Raw genomic sequence first — 12,341 nt, forward strand, 5'->3', positions numbered from 1 at the left:
TTATAGTTTTAAAAAAAATCAATCTACCAAACAACTCTTAATTTATATTCCTTTAAAAGATTAAAAAAAAACTTGTTTCAATCTCCAATATGATAAATATATTGATAAAGACAAAAAAGAGAAAAAAGAATAAGTAAATCAATAACAAAAATAAAAAATAATTTCCTAAATTGTTTAAGTATACATAAATATTAAAACTATAAAATTGATCATCACCTTTTTTAACTATCATAATATTTGTCAACTTAAAAAATTTAATTGCATTAAAAAATATTGTCATAATATTGTCTTGGACAAACACAAGTAAATGAAAACTCTTAAATATTTCAACTACCTTTCAAATATCTCAACTACCTAAAATGCAACATTAAAGTTTCTTTCCATTGTGCAGCTGTTTTTCTAGATCAGATTGCATAGAAAGTTTTTTAACATCAACGTTTCAGATCATACTCCATGATCTATCATCAGGATGAAAGAGTGTAAGAATGCCAAAATAAATATTGATTAAATAAAAAAATTGAGAATTATACAATTGTATAATGATTTACAATTCATTAAATAAACCAAGAAACCATAATCTTAGTATGTTTCGGTGAAAAATTATTGTACCATTTAATAACATGGGTGTATAAAGATAAGGTAGAAGGATGCAACTACTGTAGGTACTCATTCTCTGACGAGGAGAATTTTAAATATCACCTACTTTAGCGAATAGGATTCCATAGAGCACGGTACTGCCAAATTCAGAACCTTATAAATTTACGACTGTAGTGTACAACTGCTTCGTTCAATCACTGCATTCCATTCAATGGCCGTTGAGCTCAGGAGAATGAAAAATGGAAATGAGGATGAGCGCGAGCATTCAACACTCCTTTTGGCCTCTGCATTCATGTCGTTTTTGAGTTCGACCAACTAGTCGACATCTCCCATGCAAAGAAAGCCATCCAAGAAATCCTTCTCCTTCAAGGCCCGCGCTTCTCCTCTATTGTGGTACATTTCTTCTCCCATTCTCACATATACACATCATAAATTAGTTTATTGTATTCTCACATCTATTTGTGTATCACTAGTCGTCCATGTTCCAATCACTGTTATGTCTATCATTTTAGATCCTGTAATTATCACTTATAAAATACCCAAAAAAATGATAGCGCACACATTACTAACAGCCAATCACAATCACACATGTACTAGTTGATAATTTTTAAGCTTTCTTGGTTGCTGATGGGTTCATTTGAGCAAAAAGTACTATTTGTTTTTTGTGAGCAGCTATTGGGGAGTAATGACACTTTTAGACTCCCTCGCACTCTACGAGTTCTACAGAGAGCTCCCTAAATGCGGAAAAGCTGAAAAAATAGCTTTAAGCTCTTCACTTACCTACAAAAAATCACCCAAAGCAAATTTTGATGTACCAATGGCCGAAGCTAGCCTTAGCTCCTCTAGTTGTCCTCAACTAAGAATGAGAAGAATCCCATTAGTGTATCATTTAGTTGATTCTACATTTGATTGGGTATACTCATTTTTAAATATTGTTTGATTGCAGACTAAGAATGAGAGAGGGTGATGAGGAGCAATCACAATAATGATAGTCAAATAATAAATGATACAATTTAAAAAGGAACCATATGGCAGACTCCTCCTAGCACTTTTGACTCTTGAACTAGGCTTTTCTCAATCACTTGATTACACACATTTCCAATCCCAACTAACAATGGATTCACCTTCACATGTACATTGTTTAATGTCTCCAATCAGCAAATAAACCCCTTGTTTGGGTAGAATCCCTATCTTGTTTAATTCTGCACGTGCTTGGTTAGTAATATATCATACATGTTAGAATAACTCTTTCCATGAGTATCAGGCCTTCATCCTCTTGGAAAGATCTTCATTTCCTTTAAAAACCTACTGCAGCAAATAAATAATTAAAAAGAAATCTACTGGTTCTACAACAAGCGTAACAGCAAACCTATAATAACATGAAACTTATCAACAAAGTACTTGGAATGATGAAAGAAACCTTATTAATGCACTTGTAGAGCCAACCAATCGGTTTGCAAACCTCAATATGGAATTTGAGTTGTAGAATATCTAAGTTTTAATATTGCTGTTCACCAATCTGTACATACCAGTCTTTCAATATTTTTCCCTCCCCTTTACATCAGAGACTCTGTCCAATTTATAAGACACCCTATAATAATTGACTCCAACCAACTATCATCGTTGAGTTGGGTATTTTAAAATTATTACAAACTAAACTTCCCTCTAAACCAGCCGTTACCTTTTTTATTTAATGTTTGAACTTGAAAAATCATACAATTGTTTTATTAAACATTAAACTCTTTCCTCTACCTAAACCTATCTTGAAGACCTAATATTATTTTAGCATCATGATAGGTTCCAAGACTGCCCAATTGATTTGATGACCTTGTTTATACATTCCTTCCTTCTGATTTGTTTTAAGGATTTCTGTGGTCTTTCTAATCTTCAACTGTTGCTTGAATATTTGAGGTGCTCCTGCACCATACTCCCCACCATAAAAAGAACTCTTGCCCTAAGAGTTGACCTGTGATCCATTGTTCCTTGCTCCCATCTGCTGCTGTTGAGGGGTGAAATTATTTTCCAAAGTGATCTGCTCCTTCATCCTAGTTCTTGCAGTCACACACCAAGATTTAGATACATAAATATTTGGATTAGACTGTCCTCTTGCTTGATAGTATTGCTGCTACACATTAGACTACTGGAAAGTCTTTATTTGTCTCTGCTCTCTCACCATATCATCTTCATCTATCTACCCTCTTAGAGGACACTTCATTGCTCCAACCAAAATAAAAGGTTGTTCAACTAGCCCTACCACCCCTAGATTGTCCTGCCTCTTAGCCTGGCATTGCTTCCAACCAGTATCATAATGTGGAGTACCCTGATCCTGCACTGAAATATCTCTACCAAAACACATCAGTATAGTTTCCTTATGACACCTCACCAATGGATACAACTTATACTTCACCTTTCCTTGTTGAACTAAATATGTATTTTCATAGCAATTATGCATGACTCTCCTTGAACATTGCCAAGATCTTCCCAAAATGAGATGCCCACAAGTCATGTGCATGACATCACATAGTACCTTGTCTCTATAATTCCCAACTGAAAACTCAACCATCACTTGATCTTTAACCAACAAATTCTGATTCTCATTGACCCAAGTAGCACAATAAGGAGTAGCATGTGCAAAAGTTTTCAAATTCAATTTCTTAACAACTTCATAAGATAACATATTATTACTTGCCCCTGAATCAATTATAACCTTGCATACCTTGCCTTGAATGAGACAATTTGATCTTAATATACTTGGATCTTTTGGTATTTGATTGCTTCTTCCCATTAGTAAGCACTCTCCTTCTTCTGGAAGAAGTTCAATGGGTTCATTCTGCTCATCCTTTCTTGGCTCTTCATCAACCAAGTTTACTCTTCTCTCTCTCCCTTTGTCTTCCTGCCATTTAGGACACTGAAAGGACTGATGGCCTACTTCATTACAAGTGAAGCATCTTCCCATGAACATTGCACTTCCTCTTCCTCCACTTCTTCCACCTCTATAACCCCCTCTTAATTCTAAAAATGTTTTTTCCTTATCCTTATCATTGCTGCTCTGAAAATCAGTAGTACCTCTTCCCCCTCTTCCTCTCATGGAAGATCCACCTCTATTGTTGCTCTACTTTTCTTGTCTCCTTCTTATCTTCTCTTCAGTCCTCAAGGCTAACTAATAACATTCATCAACTGACCTCAGGGTAGCAAGACTAAGTCCATCCCGGATATTGAACCTTAGTCCCCCCATATACCTTGCAATCTTTTCTTCCATCTCTTCATCATGATCCACCCTAATATCAAGCTTGTGAAATTCCTTAGTGTACTTCTGTACATCCATCTCTTTTTGCCCGAAATCTCTCATTTTCTTATACAACTGTACTCTATAATCCTTTGGCAAAAATTTTGCCTTCATTTTGTCCACCATAGTATACCAAGATGTGATCTTGGGTCTACCATTCTTCCATTTGTCTGCCTGGATGCAATCCCACAACAACAAAGCATGTCCCTTCAACCTGGACTTTGCTATCTTCACTTTTTCCTTCTCTTCTATCCCTTCACACTCAAAGCAATTTTCCATTGCGTCGAACCAATCTATTAATTCTTCATCATCCATCTTTCCTCCATACACAGGTAAGTCTGTCCTTACCCTTTTATCTTCATTTCTTATGGCTTTTGCAAACTTAGCCATTCTTACTTCCTCAGGGTCCTTTTCTTCTTCTTTGGGTTCTTCTTCCTATTCTTCATCTCTAATTTCTTCATCCAATCTAATGCTCTTATCTTTCTTCTCTAGTGCTGATAGCCTCTCCATCATGGACTTTATCAATCTATCTTTTTCAGCATTCTCTTTGTCCCTTTGTTCTAATGATGCCCTTAAATTTTTGTTATCTGCCACTTGTTTTTTCACTATCTTTGCCAACTCCATATTTGTCAACCTTGTAGGAATCTCTTCTTCTCCTTCAAACATGGTTACTTGATCAACTTTTTACAAGAATCTACTATAGGGTTACTCCTCTTAGGATAATTCAACTATAAGGGCTCACTAAGGGATTCAAGAACCAACTTCACAAAACCAATTACGTTTCCACAAGACCTTTCCCTTTCTTTGATACCAATATGATGAGGAGCAATCACAATAATGATAGTCAAATAATAAACGATACAATTTAAAAAGGAACGATATGGCAGACTCCTCCTAGCACTTCTTACTCTTGAACTAGGCTTTTGTCAATCACTTGATTACACACATTTCCAATCCCAGCTAACAATGGATTCACCTTCACATGTACATTGTTTAATGTCTCCAATCAGCAAATAAACCCCTTGTTTGGGTAGAATCCCTATCTTGTTTAATTCTGCACGTGCTTGGTTAGTAATATATCATACATGTTAGAATAACTCTTTCCATGAGTATCAGGCCTTCATCCTCATGGAAAGATCTTCATTTCCTTTAAAAACCTACTGTAGAAAATAAATAATTAAAAAGAAATCTACTGGTTCTGCAACAAGTGTAATAACAAACCTATAATAACATGAAACTTATCAACAAAGTACTTGGAATGATGAAGGAAACCTTATTAATGCACTTGTAGAGCCAACCAATCGGTTTGCAAACCTCAATATGGAGTTTGAGTTGCAGAATATCTAAGTTTTAATATTGTTGTTCACCAGTCTGTACATATTTTTCCCTCCCTTTTACATCAAAGACTCTGTCCAATTTATAAGACACCCTATAATAACTGACTCCAACCAACTATCATCGTTGAGTTGAGTATTTTAAAATTATTACAAACTAAACTTCCCTCTAAACCAGCCGTTACCTTTTTTATTTAATGTTTGAACTTGAAAAATCATACAATTGTTTTATTAAACATTAAACTCTTTCCTATACCTAAACCTATCTTGAAGACCTAATATTATTTTAGCATCATGATAGGTTCCAAGACTGCCCAATTGATTTGATGACCTTGTTTATACATTCCTTACTTCTGATTTGTTTTAAGGATTTTCGTGGTCTTTCTAATCTTCAACTGTTGCTTGAATATTTGAGGTGCTCCTGCACCAGAGGGAAGCTTCAATGGAAGCCAACAGAGGTGAATATTGAGAACCATGTATTTGTTCCACATTTTCCTGCTGGTCACATGTTTTATGACAAGTTTGTGGAGGACTATGTTTCTGATATCCATTCAAGAAAGCTTCCCCTCTCTCGCCCTCTTTGGGAGTTCCACTTCCTTAACTACAAAACCACAACGGAAGAATCTACACTCGTTATAAATTTACATCATATGCTTGGAGATGGTGTTTCTCTTATGTCTCTAGCAATAGCCTGCTCTACCAAGGCTGATAATCCCACCATTCCACCAAGCTTTCCTCTTGATTCATCCCAACAGAAAAATCTTCCTACACAAATTCATGAAAGTCCATACACTGGTTTTCAGTTTCTTTTCAGGATATGGAGTCTTTTTTTCACAGTTATGGTTGTGATGTTTTGCAATTTACAAGACCTTATTGCTAGTTTTCTACGTTTGACTTGGATGGAGGATAGCAATTTTCCTATCAGAGGTCCTCCTGGTGTAGAGATGTTGCCCAAAGTTATGGCGTCCGCCACTTTTTCGCTACAAGATGTTGCGAAAATAAAGAATTATTTTGGAGTGGTAAGTTATTGCATCTTACTAGCCTTGTCTCTACTTATACTATGTTTTTAGTTACACTTATTTGGTAGTGATTTTTATTTTGTGAACAGAGCGTTAATGATGTGATAATGGGTATGGTATTCTGTGGCTTTCGACTGTACTGCGAGATGGTTCTTTCTGGTCTAGCTCCTAACTCAATAATGGTCGATTTAAATATCATATATTAAGATTAATTTTTACTTATTTTTCTAAAGTTAATTTCTTCTTTAATAAATGTGTGATGTTTAAATGCGTGATGTTTAAGAATGACCACTCAATAACTATCCTCATTTTGTTTTTCATATTTTTTTTCTTTTTTCGACTTTCATTTGATCTCATTCAAAATGTGTTGCTTCAATGAATGCAGACTCAAAGCAAACAGAGGAATTGAGAGTAACAGCTCTTGCTCTGATGAACTCACGATCACAGCCTGGCTTAAAGGCTTTGTACACATTGTTCTTTTTCATTTCTCACGATTGGCATTATAGTGAGGTTTAAGGAGCTTTTCGTATCACCTATACTTTTCATAGTTTACTATACTTTGTTCTCTCCTCGCAATATTGCTTCCCTTGGAAAGGGTTTACTTAAAAGAATGTCTTTGTGACAGTTTTTTCAATGAAAGAGATTTAATGTTTACGTAAAAGAATGTCTTTGTCGGATAGTTCTTGAAGACAGTTTTTTTTAATGAAAGAGATTTAATGTTTACTTAAAAGAATGTCTTTGTCATAGTCCTTGAAGACAGTAGTTTTTGAAGACAGTTTTTTTAATTAAAGAGATTTAAAGCCTGTATTCATATGCTAAGCTATGGTTTTTGTGTTGGATGTGAAGTCCAACTGTCATGACTATTCATTTCATATTCCTCTTATTTGTCTCTTCGTCTTCTGTTGAAGACTGTAGCATAAATATAAGGGCAAAGCCCTGTGTATGTAAGTTGTAAGTTGTAATGACTGAATATATATTTGCTTTGCTCTCGGTGTGGACGTAGCCACAATTGTGGTGAACCACGATAAATCCTGTCTCTTATTCTATTTTGTGTATTTTCAATTTATCTTTTAGATTTAACAATTGGTATTAGAGCGTGTAAGATTTTGGAGAGCAGAGCAAAAGGCAAAGAAGTCTATTGAAAGAAGAAAGAACAATGGTCTATTGAGGCCCACGATAAGAAGCAGCAAGTGGATCTTTGAAACCCCTGCAAGGAAAAGTGAGAGTCGTGTTTCCTCAGTACAAATAGACACACACTTGTCGGCATTTACCAAGTTTCACTCAGTACCTCATGCGATTCGCAATGGTAGAGACGTTTCTTTGGAGAAAGAGAAGCAGGCGCTGGGGCTTGCGGCCGGGGGGCACATGGTGTTGCTAGGGTTAGGGCTAGGAGTGTGGATGATGGTGGGCTTAGTAGAGCCAGCATGGGCATTTAGACTAGAAGGTCCCCTTGTTGAAGAATTCTACTAGAACCACTGAGAAGACAAGGTAAAATAAAAAATGTTTTTTCAACCAGTAAATCTTTTTAGCCTTGTATAAGGAGACAGTTAAGGGAGTCGTCTCAAAATTTTCTTGGGAGATGTCAATTTTTATTATGCTTGTCCAGATTATGGAGAAATTGCAGCTTCAGTGTGATATTTGGTATCATTTTTATTATTTTTTGATACCACGAAAAGTTCACTATCATCGTGCAGTGGGAGTTTTTAAAAATAAAAAATAAAAATTGTTCTCATGAGATGTTTTCCTCCATGTGATTGGAGATGTATTTTCATGGTGAGCTCTTCATTCTAGATTAGAGTGTTGACATGATACAAGTTCTCATGGTAGGTTATGCTCTTTAGAGCATGAGGTTCTAATTTGTGGAGATCAAGTTGTCATGTTCTAGTCTATAGTTATGCAGACGTGCAGTGGGAGTTTTGACAATTGATCTAGGCTAGTGCTCTTGGTATCGGGTACTTTGGCAAATTGACCATGGAGGTGCTTTTGAAAACTAAGAGGCTTGGGTGAGGCTACAGTTCTCTTGGCTTAGAGAACATTTGTTGAAACAGTTTCTCTTTTGAGGTTTCAACATGAAGTCTGAACAACCTACACTTGTGGATGGGCGCAAGTTCATTATAGACCTAGTGGTGATTGTTCTCAGAGAAGAGTCATTGAGACTTGGTGTATCCTAGAGGAACATTCTCACTCCCCACACTTGGTCTATTCGGCAGATTTATCTCCTTGTGCATTTAGGAGATGGTTGATATTATTCATAATTTTTGGAATGTTTGGAGTTTGATATTCTTGTTTATAGGAGCTTTCATTCATGGTGTTTGGGTGTTGTCAATGCTCTCATATGGGTAGGTAAAGGAGATCATACTTGACACAGCTAGGCACTTGATGGTGTTGGTAGAAGGATGAGTTATGATTTGTGTTAGTATTCCTTCCAAGAGTTTTTTGAGGTCATCTATTGTTGTTGTACTTCATTTCTTTTTAACAAAAATACGTGGTCTTTTCATGAGGACTTGGAAGATGTCATTTTGTAGCAGGTTGGTTGCGATTCGCAGATCATCTCAAGTTAACGCCATGCCTTCTATGTGTTGATTGGTAGATTGAGTCAACTTATAGTTGACATTGCTCATACAATTTAAATTTCTCTATAATTGTCTTCTAGTTTTTTGCACATCAATGGTTTTTTGGTGTGTTTTGTTAGAAGATAGTATATTTGGTGAGTTATTGTATGGGCTGGTTATGTGGTTATAAATCTACTGATGTTGTATGGATAGTTGGATGTGTTTAGTGATAAGCTGTGGTTGCTATTCCAGCTATGAAGATTGTCTTTTGACAATTTCTTACTATGGGATTTGGTAAGGGAAAACAGAGTTTAAGTGGGAGGATATTCAGATACGAGGTTGTAGCATGAGTTGAACTTCAAGTGGGAGATTGTTGGATGTGAAGTCCAACTATCATGATTGTTCATTTCATATTCCTCTTATTTGTCTCTTCGTCTTCTATTGAAGACTGTTGCATAAATATAAGGGCAAAGCCCTATGTATGTGAGTAGTAAGCTACAATGACTGAATATATATTTGTTTTGCTCTCGATGTGGACGTAGCCACAATTGTGGTGAACCACGATAAATCCTGTCTCTTATTCTATTTTGTGTATTCTCAATTTATCTTTTAGATTTAACATTTTGGGTAAAAGTGTTAAATAGTTGATTTATTTTTTCCAAACTTAATTTTTCCTTAGTGTGTGATTTTTAAGGGTGATAGTATTTAAAGAAGTTAAAAAGTAACTTTTGAGTCAGCTGTTCTAAATAAATTGATTGAATTCGTTTTTAATTTGAATTTAGATATAATTGTTGATTGACAGATATGAGAAATGAATCAAAGCTATAAGATTTCCACAATCCATCTAAATTTGATATATAGCTTCTAGATTTGATTGTGTAAAATCCATGATGTAAGAAGTACTACACAATCAAATCCAAATATTACATATCAAATAAATAGCGTTGATGTAAAAACTACTGCACTTGCCTTGATGTAAAAACTTCTACACAATCAAATGGAGAAACTATATATCAAATTTAGATGGATTGTGGAAATCTTATAGATTGTAAATGTATCCTATGAAGAAAATAGTTATGATCAATCATCAAGATATAATAAAGTAATAATTTTAGTTTTGTTGATATTTGAATATGCACTATAATTAATCAAATATTTTTAAAAATAGTTTTCAAGATTTTGTAAATCTAGAGAACTTTAGTACCACTTAATTATTAGTTTTTTATGCAATAATGCATTAATATATTTGAAATTAAAGAACTATTGATTTATGAATGCAATTTAAGATAAAGCTAAAAAGTAGTTCAAGAAAAATAAATTAATTTTGTCACTTTATCAAAATAAATTTATATATATATATATATATACACACGTGTTTCTTTCCTGCAACTTTTTAAAATTTCATTTCTAGTCATGTCATCATTGCAGTTATGTTTCTATTTCTCGTTTCTTGTAACATAGACGAAAAATATTTTTATTGTAACACTTATTCTTCTCAGACGAAAAACATGTCATACTGAGTGCCACTTCCGTGGATTGGTAGCACATAAAATACTCTTCTTTAAAATGCTCTATGTTATTCTATGTTTTGCATCCTAAATTTATTGATGTCTGTCCAATTTTTTTTTTTTTTAATTTAAGGTTGTGGCTTTAATTGTAGCTGTTAGTTTTTGCCGAATGACAATTTAGTTCTGATATTTCTAACTCATATAAAACAATGGTGTAGAATCTGGAGGAAATGACAAAACCCTTAACAAAAGTTCCATGGGGCAACCGTGCGGCTTATTTGCAGCTAGTAGTGCCCATGGAAGGTATTGAGAAATCTTTGGAGTATGTTCTCAGAGGAAAGAGAATGATAGATAAGAGGAAAATGTCTTTGGCAATCGCTATAACAAACACAGTGATAAGCTACATTACATGATCTAAAGGTCTCAAGGTAGTTGTTCTACTATCATCATTCTTAAACATCACACACTAAGAAGAAAACTAAGATCGAAAAAATTAAGTCAACTTTGACTATTCAACACTTTTAAATTTGGTGTATCCCTTCTAATACTACTACTAGTAGTTTTACTAGACACCTCATAAATACACAACTACTATCCGATATGGGGCCACACGTGCCTGAAACCTCTTCGGCTAAGAGCCAAGGACTAAGGAGTATCCATGTTGCCAAATTCACCCGGGGCACGATCCCGACCTCATCCCTTTTTGATGTCTTTGGACCTTGCACTCAGCAAGACTTGATCTCTAGTGGGCTCTTTGTGAGCCATTCAACTTCACCAGCACACCAAGGGCCCTTTGACCAATCAATCTTTTTAGATGGAACTCTATTATTAAAAAATTAATATTATTTATTACTAAAATTTATTCAATTTATTCACAAAAAAATTAATACAATGGTGTCTTTTGTCTACCCAGACTATTCTTGTTACATGTATGAGGTTTGCAAACAACATGAGAATGCAAGTGATCATGACCCAGGGTTACGTGGATGCAAACAAGCTATCTAAATGCTTTGAGGAAGCATTTTTGGAGATGAGGGATGTGTGATATAAGAAAAATTTGTGGGCAATTGCATTGACTTAAAATTAGAGACATTGCATTTCCATAATTTGGAATGGTTACTAAGTTTATTTTTGATATGACCGTTTTATATCATAGTTATTAGGTTTGGTTTTCTATTTACTTAGGTACAACTTGTGAGCCTCAATAATCTATTAATTATCATGAAGACAAAACATTTTAGGGTCTAGTTTGATTATTTATTGATTGTATCACTTATTGATGCATAATATGAGTCAAATATCATTTTATCGCTTATATAGTGTGTTGTGATATTGGGAAATGCTAGAGTTTGAATGTTATTTAAATGATATTGAATTTATTCATATTTGCTTGTTGAATAGATAATAATAAATTTTGTATTCATATCATTTTAATTGCTCTTATAATAAGTGTTTGTATGATCTTTAGAGAAATGTTGGATTTTAAATACTACTGAAATGATGACAAATTAGTTGTGTGATATGTTATCTCAAGCTTTGGAATGAGAAGTACAAAAGAGGTGAATATATACAATAGGAGAAGAGAAAATTAAAAATTCACTATATATCCTTAATGCATAATATTTGTATTTTATATTAGAATTAAATAGATTTTATATGAACCAAAAATTTGAGTTTAAACAAAATAAATAGCCATCAAGTCAATAATGTCAAATGGGTAAACCATTCCATAACCACACAAGACCTAGATGGTATGTCTTTGTTACTAGGTATGGTTTTTTGAATTAACTAGATAACCAACTTCTTTCTATCCATGGATCACATTATCCAGATTATTATCAAGATGCCAAAAAATGTGCTAAAATTTGCTTTGATGTTTTATATTTTAGCTATTATGTTTGGTTTTCTATTTAATTGTGAACAACTCTATGAGTGCCAATGGATCACATTTTATTAATTATCATCAACACAAATAGTGTTAAAATTTTGCTTGATCATTTATTGATTGTTTTATTTATTGATGCATACTGCGAGCCATGTATATC

General features: G+C 34.2%; 1 pseudogene; it reads left to right on the forward strand.

Moving 5' to 3' along the window:
* Positions 1 to 808: 808 nt before the first annotated feature.
* Positions 809 to 11,341, forward strand: LOC149543512 (wax ester synthase/diacylglycerol acyltransferase 11-like; annotated as a pseudogene).
* Positions 11,342 to 12,341: the final 1,000 nt, after the last annotated feature.

Source organism: Cupressus sempervirens, chromosome 8 (genome assembly GCF_028749045.1).
Source record: "Cupressus sempervirens isolate cs-2001-9-10 chromosome 8, ASM2874904v1, whole genome shotgun sequence".
NCBI classification, from domain to species: domain Eukaryota; kingdom Viridiplantae; phylum Streptophyta; class Pinopsida; order Cupressales; family Cupressaceae; genus Cupressus; species Cupressus sempervirens.